At 41.3% G+C, this 13,916-nt stretch overlaps 1 protein-coding gene across 6 annotated transcripts in view; it reads right to left on the bottom strand.

The window, feature by feature from the left end:
* The window catches only part of phactr4a (phosphatase and actin regulator 4a), a 46,741-nt gene extending 37,225 nt beyond the window's left edge, over positions 1 to 9,516 (bottom strand). For 4 of the 6 annotated variants that reach the window (XM_055894065.1, XM_055894066.1, XM_055894064.1 and 1 more), the window contains exons 1-2: positions 9,238 to 9,516; positions 4,624 to 4,739 (exon numbers count right to left, since the gene is read on the bottom strand). The gene's annotated coding sequence lies outside the window, so the exon portion shown is untranslated. Of the gene's footprint in view, positions 1 to 4,619; positions 4,740 to 9,237 lie in introns of all 6 variants that reach the window. The other 2 variants (XM_055894067.1, XM_055894071.1) reach the window with 1 other exon arrangement.
* Between the last annotated feature and the right edge of the window lie 4,400 nt (positions 9,517 to 13,916).

Here is a 13,916-nt window from a genome sequence, read left to right as displayed (position 1 = left end):
GCTAGCGGCACCCCTGGCCTAGAAAGGCTAGCAGACTCCCACCCAGGGTCAAGCACCCCACCCAACTGCACGTCGACAGATCTCCCACCAAGTCAAATCAGGGACCCGAACCAGCCAGGCCAACAACCATCCAAGATTACCCCACAATTCCCCGAGAGCTGCCCATCAACCATCCGAGACCCCCTCTCCCTCCATTCACCACCCCCAAACAAATAGATTTAGTGTTACAAGCCACAAAATCTTTAAGACTCAGATTGATGATTTACACAGTCCCAAAGAGCAGATGGAAGGAGGAGGCCATGTGAATGAACCAATGTCAGTGTGAATGTCTGCCTGGGGTTAAAACCCAGCCAAAAGGAGTCAGGGGCTGACTTGTCTATTACATGTGCTCCAAGCAAGCTTTTAGAAAACAGATTCAAGCAGGGTTGCATCACAGGTCCTAAATGTTTGTTAGCCAATTACAACCACAGTACCAGCTGCACAGCTTCCGCTTATTAACAGAAACAAGCTTCCTGCCATCCAGGACCTCTATTCCAGGCAGTGTCAGAGGAAGGCCCTAAAACTTGACTAAGTCTCCAGCCACCCTAGTCATAGACTGTTCTCTCTGCTACCGCACGGAAAGCGGTACCGTAGCGCCAAGTCTAGGTCCAAGAGGCTTCTAAACATCTTCTACCCCCAAGCCACAAGACTCCTGAACACCTAATCAAATGGCTACCCAGACTATTTGCATTGCCCCCTCCCCCCGCGCGTTTACACCGCTGCTACTCTTATCATCTATGCATAGTCACTTTAATAACTCTACCTACATGTACATATTACCTCAACTAACCGGTGCCCCCGCACATTGACTCTGTACCGGTACCCCCCTGTGTGTGTATATATATAGTCTTGCGATTGTTATTTTACTGCTGCGCTTTAATTACTTGTTACTTTTATTTCTTATCTGTTTTCTTAACTGCATTGTTGGTTAGTAAGCATTTCACTGTAAGGTCTACACCTGTTTTATTCGGCGCATGTGACTAATACAATTTGATTTTGACATGTGGAGGCAATATCACGTAGGGTTCTTTATTACATGACAAACAATGTATAAACAAAGCACCAGTTAGTTATGTTACTCTCTATTCTGGACAGTGGGACAGGCCAAGTGTAGCCGGTGACTTATTACATTAAATGGAAGCCTACGTCTGTATATGGCCCACAGGAACAATCCCCTCTTCAAGTGATCAGATACCTTTCCTGTAATCACAGCTAAGGACAGCTTTACAGGGTATACAGGGAAGCTCAGAGCAGCTCTTTGAACTGAGAGAGAAACAGTCAGTGGGAGTGTTTGTTCATTGACGCAGATGCAACCAGACCCAGGGCTGGATCAGGACTTGACAAAGTTGATTACCACAAAGGGCCAATCCCATGAAGATCACTACAGAATTGAACAGTCAATGCAGCAACACAGAATGCTGTGTTCACCCAGCTTGTGATTTGTGTGGAGTAGGTGTGGCCCTGGAATATCGTAGCAGGAAATGGGTAGGGCGGTTAGTGGTAGGTACAGCACTTTGGAATGTAGTAGTCCCTGAACAAAGTCCCCTGACCAAAATAAACAGATTCTCTCCCTGCTGCCCACGTGACTAACCTGAGCAGAAACAAGGTAGGGTTGCGTTCAGCTATTCAAAACGTTGCGGAACGTCCAGATAGAAATACAAGTATTCACACCCCGGGACTTTTTTTAATTTGTTGTGTTACAAAGTGGGATTAAAATGGATTTAATAGTCTTTATATATATTTTTTTTTTACAATGAACACAAAATACTCCAATGTCAAAGTGGAAGAAAAATTTGAACATTTGTTTAAAAAAAAATTGTGTTTCTTGATTAGATAGGTAACCCTCGGAGTCAATACAATTTAGAATTACCTTTGGAGCTTTCCACACCTGGATTGTGAAACCTTCGTCCATTATTCTTCAAGCTCTGTCAAATTGGTTGTTGACTGGGGCTCCCGAGTGGCGCAGCGGTCTAAGACACTGCATCTCAGTGCTTGAGGCGTCACTACAGATACCCTGGTTCGTATTCAGGCTTTTTCACAACCGGCCGTGATTGGGAGTACCATAGGGCGGCGCAAAAATGGCCCAGCGTCGTCCGAGTTTGGCCGGTGAAGGCTCTCATTGTAAATAAGAATTTGTTCTTAACTGACTTGCCTAGTTAAATTTAAAAAAAGTAAAAGACAACCATTCTCAGGTCTTGCCAGATTTTAGACAAAAAAATGGCGACTCAGGAACATTCCCCGTCTTATTGGTAAGCAACTCCAGTGTAGATTTGGCCTTGTGTTTTAGGTTATTGTCTGCTGAAAGGTGAATAAAAAAGGTTTGTATTTTACACTGCTCATTTGTCAGAGTTGAAAATCACACACTGAAAAGTACTTCAGAGCCTTTTTTACCTGTTTTTCCTCACACCTATTCCTAACTTAAAATCAGCCAACACAATGTGCTGTAGGACTTTGGAACCCAGCCAGGCAATAATGCAGTCTCTCACTCTTCACTGAATGAATGACAAATGGATAATTGTGCACCTTAGTTCACAATTGCATTTAAATTAGGCCTAACTGAATAAGGAAGGTAAAGCGGTTGATTTAATTTAGAAACACAATGAGTTTGTGTTATGCCTATTAAAATCAGCAGTAAATCCTTTGACCGCATACCTTGCGGGTTGATACCATTCTCTTATGATTAAATTTGTTAAAAGAAGCGGTTATGGGACAGTTTTATTTACTATAACTAATCAAATGTATTGTAATGGAAACAAAAACATGCTACATATTGCAGTAGGCCTTAAGAATAATGCAAAACATATCCTTGTCTATCTAGCAAAGCAAATGATGCCAGCCCACTTATGAATGGCAAATGGGCGATAATTGTGTAAGTCACTTCACAATATAATTTAAATTAGGACTGTAGTAGTGTGATGATGAGTAGTGTGAACAACAGTGTGATGATGAGTTTGTGCTGCCTATTTATCAGCGTTGGCGCTCATTTTAATCATTTGATGGCACACCCTGCAGGTTGATACCATTCTCTGACATTTTACATTGTAAAAAGAAGCTGTTACAGGACTGTTTTATTTACTGTAACTATTACTATTTTAATTTATTGTAAGGGAAATGAAAACATGCCATGTGTTGCAGAAGGCCTTTAGAATAATAAAAACATCCTTGACTCTAGCCAAGTTGATGAGGGGGAAACAAATGATGCCAGTCAACCTGCACATCGAAACTACACCAAAACCAATTTCACATAATAGAGTTAACCTATAGACAAGATTAAATCGACAATAACCTGATGAGTGACAACATTAAGCATATCAGTTGTCAAATTGTACATGAAGAGAAGGGCGCATCTTGTAATTGACAGTTGCGGGGAAAGGAGCATTGCTTTATCAAATCCTCCTTCAGTCACATGAAGGTAAAACATTGTGATTTCTATATAGTATCTGAAAGAGAATATTCTGCAGTTTCTATGACACTTACCTTAGTCAAATAACTCCAAATTCAAGAGGTCCAAATGCCACTTTCTCCAAGAATATCCGTGTTGTCCATGCATTAGGCACATGACCACTCACATGACCACTGGGCGCTAGAAACCAGATAGAAACTGATAACGGTGCATGTGACTTCAGTAAAATGTTGGTTAGCCGCCAGTGTCGAAAACCAAGTACTTGCTCAATGGCTTTCCATATCTGGGGAAAGATGAGACAAGGCCAGTGGGTGAGCAACTGTCCAATAGTGTGGTTTTGAGACTCGGGGAGCCTTACATGGGCAAAGGCAGAAATGTGACCACGGACAACTTCACATCAATTTCCATGGCAGACAAGTTGATTGCATAGACTAGCCTGCGTAGAACAGTGAATAAACAAAGACGGGAGTTGCCCCCCTCTGCACAAAACATACGAGCGGAGGTGTACTCCACATCAGTGATGGAGAGTGGTAAAGCAACACATAGCTTGCACGGCTATGCAGTGTCTTAGACCATTATGCCACTCAGGCGCTGTACAACGTGACTGGGCGGGAGTGGCATAGAGTACTACCGTATGAGCAAAATAATCCTAACAAAATAAAATAAAAACCCTAGTGTAACATTTTAGTAAGTAATACTGAAGTCGAGCACAATTATCAGTTACTATTTATGCCGCCCATTCATTGTCAGTTAGAGACACAGTAGGACCCAAAAGCATAATCAGTGCTCTAACTCCCCCTTGTGCTGGTCTGGAGCAATGAAGTAGTGACGCAGGGTACCGTACTAAACCACATATTACCTCCAAGTCCCGTGGCGTAACCTCGCAACTTTTATCTACTGATGCACAGTATGTAAAGTAGAAAAGCCTTGGTGATACCGCTGGGCGTGATCGAGTGGGTTTCCATTTGAGAATATCTGACTGTAGTGTGCACACACCTCCCGCAAGTCGGGTTGGCTTATATACCCCCTCGTATCAAATTGAGGAAAATCAATGAAGCGGGGGTGTATAAGGAGGAACCACTGTATCAATCAGAAGGTAACAGCCCTGGCAAGGTGGCCAGTGAGCATGACTTGGACTAAGTAGAGCCAGTTCTGGGCCAACAGCTAGGTTACTTACTCACTTCAAAAGACCATAGGCCTTGTAACGTCCCCAGTCAGTAGTAGTGTCTGGGATTCCTGTGATTAGAGCCAAGTAGTGTCTGGGATTCCTGACTTCTGTGAAGGACTTGAATTATTCCTATAAAAAAGAGAAAAACAAAGTCAGTGAAGGTCAAACAAAAGAGGTGAGGTGTGACTACTACTGCAGTTTTGTATTGTACTGTACTAGAGAGTGCCGACAACACTGAAGCCCTCTGGGGCCGATAAAACACATACAGATCAATATCTCTACCAAGGAGAAAGACAGGGACGGTCACTAGGGACTAATACATCCAGACACATCATGACAACTTCAACTTGACAAGTGACAACATGAAAAGCACACCGCTTGAACGGCTGACCCTGAACACTAACGTAGCTGCTGCGCGTTGGAGATGTAAATAACCAATAGAACAGTCAGGACATAGGCTAGGCCGTCCTGTTTCAGCTGCAGCAATCTCACGCATGGTCAGCTTTGCTCTGTCTAACCGGTTTGGCAATGTCACTGCAGTGAGTAGACACTGACACAGAAACAGACACACGTGATGTCATTCCCCACGGCAGTAGCAATGTACGTCTGTACGCCACTCTGTACACCACTTAAATTAGCCTAACTAATCCCCACTGCCAGGGCACTAGGCTCAGGCACATGTGGAACTAGACAGAGCTTGCCAAGTATCTGCCTGGTCATTATGCTTGCTCTTATTGAATGGCATAATCAGTAGACTATTTCTTATAGGCCTACATGTATATAGCCAATGCCTTTGACCTACTCATGGATGCCCGAGTAAAGCCAACGTGAGGTTGCTCACAAATTATTCACGAGAGAGAAAGATCTGTGCTTCACTCAGTTCCATACTCAAAGTTCCAAGCTGTGCATTAGGGCCTAGCTCATAGACTACTTCAACTCACATGCAGATCTGAAGAGAGGTAGACTAGGCTAGCTTTTAAAAAGCAACAAATGACTAGTTATGGGCAGGCAGGAAAGGCAAACAAAATGGAGAGTTAATGTTCACCTGGCTGCTGCTGCTTTGTGTGGCCAATCAGAGAGTAAAGTAGAGGTTAGACTAGGCCTCCATAATGCACAACAAAAGGTCCTGGCCTGAACACTTGAACAAGCAACAGATAGTCTCACACACACCTCGGTCTAGCGCCATTTAACTTCAAATGGCGAGCAGAGCAGGTAATGACCCATCTCTCTGTGCTTATTGGTATGTTTAGGTGGTTGTTAGACTGTTTTAGAGTCCTATGGCCTCTCTCCTGCATCAGGACACCAGAACCTGACATAAAAAGGAATGGTGAAGGTGAAGGAAACCAGATTTTCAGGTTTGGTAAGGTTTCTGTGTTTCTCCTTGAAGTTGCGAGTGGTGTTTTTTTTAATACGATCAATTACTTGGACAACGTTGATTCTTTTTTTAAAAATGTATTACCTACATGTAGGCCTATTAATCAGGTAGCATGGATGTGACGATGTGCTGAATTGGAAAGTGAAGAAATCTATAATTTCTGTTCAGAAAAATTACATTACAATCTCTCAGCCATGAGATTTTGGGTACTTTCATCAAAATGAAAGTGTGTGTGTGACTGCTCCAGCGACTGTGCCAATTACATACACACATTGCTTACATGGGCGACAGGTTAGAGCATGGGCCAGTAATTGAAAGGTTGCTAGTTCAAATCCCTGAGCCATTAAGGTGAAAAATCTGCCAATGTGCCCTTGAACAAGGCACCTAACCCTAATTGCGTCAGGATTGCCATTGATAATGCCAGACGCTGGCCATGACCCTACTATCCGAGGGTGTCTCAGGGGAGTTACGATATGCAAAAAACACATTTACAATTCACACGTGTTTAATATACACTTGTACATGTGAGATCTAACAAATATAAGCACCTACCTAATTTTTTATGTTTTACTTATTAGGCTATAGATTAGTAATGCCACCTGTACGTGTCATTTGAAAAGTAACTTCTCAAACTGAACTGATGCAATAAAACGCCTACATCAGGCTAAAAATGCATACATAAAATAACTTCTGGTGCTAAATCAGCTGCTCTCAATTTTCATTGTGAGACAGCGTTCACAAATATTGTAGAGAGCAACAACCAGTGCAGCTTATTCTGTGCTCCCTGACATCTTATTAGCGGCTAGTTCCTAGAGCAGAGCATAATGGTGCAAGCCTGGGAAGAGCTTGAAAGACATGGGTGGGTACAATCACCCATTGTGTCGGGTTCATTCTGGGGGGGGGGGGGGGGGGGGGGGGGGCTTGGTATAATTTATTCATATAGCCAACTGACAGCAAAGCAGTAACCATTTAAAAGTCTGACAATAATTAACCACATATCATTAACTTTCCATTGGAAACAAATAGGCCCTAATTAACTACACGTAGGCCTATTAATCAGGTAGCATCGATGTGACGATGTGCTGAATTGGAAAGTGAAGAAATCTATAATTTCTGTTCAGATAAATTACATTACAACCTCTTCACAAAAACCATGGACCTGAACCCAGACTACAGATTTCCATCACCTTTTGCAGTGAAGTGTTAAAGCAGCCTATATAAAACAAAGTGAAACAATAGCCTTACCTTTAAAACGACTGACTTGCATACAATTGAGTATCTCGATCTGATAAAACTGTAGTAAAACAATTCCTTTCTTTCATCTTCTCTCTAGAAGAACCGGACAACTCAGACAAACCCTGAGGTATCCTATTCTACAGAGCTGTTTACCACCTCCAGTCAGCACTGAAGGCACTTGACACTTGTTGGAACAAGCAGAAATTGCTGTAAGGGAATTCCTGAGAGGTATTTGCTCATCTACTCTCTAAAAGAGTGGAAACTAAAACGCCCAGCAACATGACAGTCAACTAATCTTATGTTTTACATGGTTACACACGCAGTCTCTTTTCAAGTCAAATCACAACCGTAATGAAACCAGAGAGATCAAACTGAACGAGGCACAGGGTAATTAAACTGGAGAAACTAATAATGCTGAATGAGACTTTGCTCAAGATGCGAGTATTTGTAACACAGTGAAACTAAATTGTAGTTCATCTAGATGGGGCTTGTGAAAAAGAGCTTACCTCAAAGGGTTATTACTGTTTGCTTCGTCCTGCAACGAGCCATTGTTTACAGCCTGGCATCCTTGATCAACCAAACCTAAACTACTCTGGTTCACCAAAATAAAGTTTCCCATCAACAGAGATATTTCCAATATCTCTAGGAACAATACTTACGAGTTGGCATGTTGAATGTGTCCTTCGCTATCAAATAAGCATTTAAAATAAGTTTTATTTAGAGAGGCTCCCATTTTCTACCTGTGGGCTGCCATTGTAGTCCAGTCTAGACCACGAGAGAGTAAGCTACCATGTAATCACCCACTTCTACAAGAGACCCTGGATAAAAATGGGTTTTAAACAGTTCTTTGATAGCGAAAGACACATTCAACCTGACATTTACATTTTAGTCATTTAGTAGACACTCTTATCCATAGCGACTTACAGTGAGTGTATTTTCATCTTAAAATAGCTAGGTGGGACAACCACATGTCAGTCATAGTTACTTTGAGTTAAAATGTACTTACTATCAGCAAAGTCAAGTGTGAGTGTTAGTTCACGAAATAGTAGGGGGGTGAATCGTACGTATTGTTCCAAGAGAGATTAGATATGCCTCGACATTAAACGTTATTTTGGTGAAAACTAATAGTTTAGGTTTGGTTGATCAAGGACCCCAGAAATGAGCCATCTGTAAACAATGGCTTCATCTGTTTTTTGCTGACATGATGATACACAATGTCCTGAAAACAATCCAACTGATGACTGTAGTAGACAAAATAGACCTAGCCCATTTAAAACTGCCTTGTGGGCACGTGTGTGTGTGCGTGTGCTAAACTACTTGTATGCCTATTTGATGGCATACAGATGGAAATATAGTATGAAATTGTGGTAAAAGTCAAGTCTATTCAGCCTTCAATAACCTAAAATTATGTACATGATATTGTTTTTTTGGCACTTGGCATTACAGGTGGGCAAACCAGAGCAGGGCACTGACTGGGTCTATCATCAAGCAGAAATAACTAATGCGCTAACTAACTTACCATCAACTTAGTATTTAGTCGTCAAAATGTTGGCTGTGTCATTAACGTTATAGTGGCACAAAATAATCGGTAAACGAGTTACGTTATGGAAAATGGGGTTGTGCACTGCACCTGACTGGATAGCCAGCTAGCTAGTTGCACTAATTTATCATATAGTTACTGTAGCTGGTTAGCTATAAGAACACTTAGTCAAACAGAATAAAGATTGACCTTAACTATAACGTTAATGAAAAGGCTAGCTAGCATGTTGATACACAAAAAGTATGAGATAGACTACTATAGTTAAAGTACTGGAGCTTACGAGCAAAATAGCTGACGCAAGAAAGCAACAGGTGGCTATAGTAGTTTTCAGAGTTCCGGCTAATGTCTGAATGACTAGCTATTCGCTAACCAGTCAACAACTTTCCTGACCTAACAATGAACACAATAATGCTTCTTCTCAGTGAGACAGTTATGCATCTTGAAAAATAAGATATGATAGCTAGCTATGCACTTACCTTTGAAATATTGCTCCAAAAACTGGGTCGCTCGACCTAAATCCCCGTGTTAGCTACAAAGCCGGAACTAGTTATTAAAATAACCAGCTAATTTAGCTACCTAAAGTATCAAAACTACAGCAACATCTAATATCAGGTTACTATAGTCTATACATTTTCATTTGTACATAGACTGCTTAGATAGATATTAACTTACGTAGTAGCTAGCTACGTATTTGAATACTGAGCCCAGAAATCGCTGTTGAAAGTGGACAGAGATTAGTGAGTCTGCACATGCGCACTGAAGATGTAAAATGAGGCGCTCCACCTTTGCAGTGACGTAAACTGTAGGTTATTTGTTTTTTTTGCGGCCTACTATTGTAGATTGAGTGCGTTCCAAACATTTAGAGAATCAAAAGAATGAATGAACTGCTTAAATACGGGAAACAAACGTATACATCGAGTGTAGAAATGTTTAGCTAGCCCATACAAACAATGCGGCCTCTCCGAGGATGGAGTGGTAATGAAATGTCACGTAAAGTTTGACACAACAAAATGTTTGTTTGACTGTCTGATGGGCATTGTTAGTGTTCGCTGGACCCCTGAAAATAGTATCCCTTCCCATCTCCAAATAACTGAAGTTGATTTCAAAATCATAGATGACTGTATGATGATAGGCCTATCCTAACAAGCGATAGATGGGCAACTTTGATTGGGGTGAGGGCCACAAAAAAATCTTAACTCATCATGAGAGGGCGCTGTTGCTCGCGGGTCTGCCCACGTTCATTGTGCCCTTGAGCAAGGCACTTAAACCCCCCATGCCTCTCCAAAATCCTATGTATGTATGTATGTATGTGTGTCTTTCGGAGGGGGTAGGGTTAAAAGCGGAAGTAAAATTTCGGTTGGACCTTGTGTGCAATTGATCAATAAAGTTATCTTAATGTGATATGATTGCATTGTCGAAGCTAAAATGCTTGTTTTTCAGCTGTCAAAAATGTGAGTACTCTGATCTCTGCTGGTCATTATGTGAAATTGCAGGGTAGAGATAAAGCCACACTTTACTTGGGCTGCCACCTACTGGATTATTTAGAAATACCAGCACGATCTGACAGGGAAACGAGGGAGAGCGGGAAGGACAGTCCTGCTCAAAAGTAGTGCACTATATAGGGACTAGGGTGCCATTTGGGAAAGAAGCCATTGCACAGCGAGAGTGTAAGGACCTTTGTGCTATTTCACAAAAAGGCTTGGCTATTTTATTGTACAGGAACATATTTATTGTACTATACAGCAAATATAAATAGGGATATGTTTTATCTGATATGTCTTATCTAATCTCCAATAAAAGAAGGGGTATGCATGGGCACATGTTTGTGTGAAGGATGGCACTGTGCTGCCAACATCTTTGCTTCCTCCACTGTCCCTCTACTGGCTCCTGAGTGGTGCAGCGGTCTAAGGCACTGCATCTCAGTGCAAGAGACATCACTGCAGTCCCTGGTTTGATTCCAGGCTGTGTCACATCTTACCGTGATTGGAAGTCCCATAGGGTGGCTCACAATCGGTCCAGGTTTGGCCGGGGTAGGCTGTCATCGTAAATATGAATTTGTTCTTAATAAAGGATTAGACACTTTTTTTCAATTTTGCCTAAAATGACATACCCAAATCTAACTGCCTGTAGCTCAGGACTTGAAGCAAGGATATGCATATTCTTGATACCATTTGAAAGGAAACACTTTGAAGTTTGTGGAAATGTGAAATTAATGTAGGAGAATATAACACAATAGATCTGGTATAAGATAATACAAAGAAAGAATATGCAGGGTTTTTTTGTACCATCATCTTTCAAATGCAAGAGAAAGGCCATAATGTATTATTCCAACCCAGGCACAATTTAGCTTTTGGCCACTAGGTGGCAGCAGTGTGTGTGTGTGTGTGTGTGCAAAGTTTTAGACTGATTCAATAAACCATTGCATCTATGTTCAAAATGTTGTATCAAGACTGCCCAAATGTGCCCAATAGGTTTATTAATACATTTTCAAGTTCATTATTGTGCACTCTCCTCAAACAATAGTATAGTACTCTTTCACTAGTATAGTACTCTTCCACTATAATAGCTACTGTAAATTGGACAGTGCAGTTAGATTAACAAGAATTTAAGCTTTCTGCCCACATCAGATATGTCTATGTCCCGGGAAATTTTGGGGAAACCTCATGCTAATCACATTAGCTTACATTAGCTCAACCATCCCGCGGGGGGGGGGGGGGGGGGGGGGGGGGGGGAGCCGATCCCGTAGAGGTTTTAACTGACTCGCCTAGTTAAATAAAGGTTAAATTAAACAAAAACACTAGGCTCGAATCAATAGTCCTCTGTTCGCCAACACATATGACCGCACAGCCACTGAAAAGGATCCTCGTCAATGGTGCCATTGGCGGTATTTCATGCTGTGGGGTGAGCTTATCCGGTACAATTTGGAAACAGAACCTGTTACATTTGCATAGCCTCTACTCTATGGATCAAGGGCATTTTATATTGTACAGTCAACATGGCAATTATAACCAGGGGTTGGAACCGTTTCAGGGAACAGAACCGAAAGCTGGAAATAGAACACATTTTTTTGAGTAATAGAAACAGTACTGAAACGAAAGTGATCTCTAGTTTTCTGAAACATTACCTTTATTTTCAACTCTTGAGAACTGATTACTAATGTTCTTTTTTGTTCCAAAAATATTCCTAATGTCTAGTGTATCATTTCGTAATTCTGTGAAGTTATGATGTTAATAATAGCCTAACTGACCAATTAAACGTGCTAACTGGTGAGGTAAAATAATTAGCTAAATGTAAAAACGATGTTGATTTCAAAGGTTTAAAACATTTATGAAAAGGAACTATATGAACCATTACTTTGAGTGCGTTCGTAAATTCACTCTGGCTATCTATTCCAATTTCAAAGCACTCTCGTCTGAGTGTATCAGAGCGCAGAATAACTGATGAATTTACGAACACGCAACACCTGTTGAATATAAATGTCAGCAAAAAAAACTTTATTAAATTATTTCCAGCAGCACAGTTACAGTCAACGCTCTAGATAACATGAAAACAGCCTAACCACATCTGCTAGGATGAGTAAAATGGTCAGAGTGAGGTGTTCTCTCATTTGTGTCTGGAAGTAGCTAACAAGCTAGCCAACTTTAGCCAGTTATTTCAAACCTTGCTTACGTTTGTGTACGATCACAACTGTCTCTCTATTATGCGTGGGAATACTTAAGAACACATTAACAAAATTAAAATCACTTGGAGCTGATTTCCTGGTGTTTTTATAGTTGTTTATGTCAAATAATAAAAAATAACTTGGGGGGGCAAATCAAACCACCTGCAGGCCGAATCCTGCCCGCAGGCCACCAGTTGGGGAACCCTGCTGTACGTCATCAAAGCATAGAGGTTTCCAGGCGCTTTTGATGGAATGATAACTTCCTCAATACTACTCTGACATCATACAGACTAGGGCTGGGAATTGCCAGGGACCTCACAATACAATATTATCACGATACTTAGGTGCAGATACTATATGTATGGCGATTCTCACTATTCTATATGTATTGTGATTCCATGCTGTGATTTTATTGCGATTCAATGTTCCAAACATATTGCTCATGATATGTTTGCTGCAGAGGGACAAATTCGAGCCATGAGAAATCAAGTTTTGATCAGTCATGGAAATAAAAGTGCTCAAAATAATTTGCTCCCTATTTAAAAACATGGGCCTGGGAGGCTCACATGGATATTAGTATCCACACACCAATTATCAATTTTTCAACTTAAAACTGCAATATGTAACTTCTTTGATGACCCAACCAAGTTTACATAGCTATTTCAATACTTCCTGATCAGATTCATTTTTCCATCTTAATATAGGTTTTGTACACTATCTTCAAACAGCAAAAAATAGACTGAACAAAAATATAAACACAACATGTAACAATTTCAAAGATTTTACTGAGTTACAGTTCATATACTGTAAGTAAATCAGTCAATTGAAATAAATTCATTTGGCCCTAATCTGGATTTCACATGACTAAGAATACAGATATGCATATGTTGGTCACAGATACCTTAAAAAAAGGTAGGGGCGTGGATCAGAAATCCAGTCAGTATCTGGTGTAACCACCATTTGCTTCATGCAGCGCGACACATGTCCTTCGCATAGAGTTGATCAGGCTGTTGATTGTGGACTGTGGAAAGTTGTCCCACTCCTCTTTAATGGCTGTGCAAAGTTGCTGGATATTGGCGGGAACTGGAACACGCTGTCGTACACATTGATCCAGAGCATCCCAAACATGCTCAATGGGTGACATGTCTGGTGAGTATGCAGGCGGTGAGCAGGTGGTGAGTATGCAGGCCATGGAAGAACTGGGAAATGTTCAGGTTCCAGGAATTGTGTACAGATCCTTGCGACATGGGGCCGTGTATTATTATGCTAAAACATGAGGTGATGGCGGTCGATGAATGGCACAACAATGGGCCTCAGGATCTCGTCATGGTATCTCTGTGCATTCAATTTGCCATTGATAAAATTCAATTGTGTTCGTTGTCCGTTGCTTATGCCTGCCCGTACCACTACATTTACATCAGCAAACCACTCACCCACACAATGCCATACACGTGGTCTGCGGTTGTTACGCCGGTTGGACGTAATACCAAATTA

Source organism: Salvelinus fontinalis, chromosome 32, assembly GCF_029448725.1.
Source record: "Salvelinus fontinalis isolate EN_2023a chromosome 32, ASM2944872v1, whole genome shotgun sequence".
NCBI lineage: Eukaryota > Metazoa > Chordata > Actinopteri > Salmoniformes > Salmonidae > Salvelinus > Salvelinus fontinalis.
This window is presented reverse-complemented; position numbering and strand designations above follow the sequence as displayed.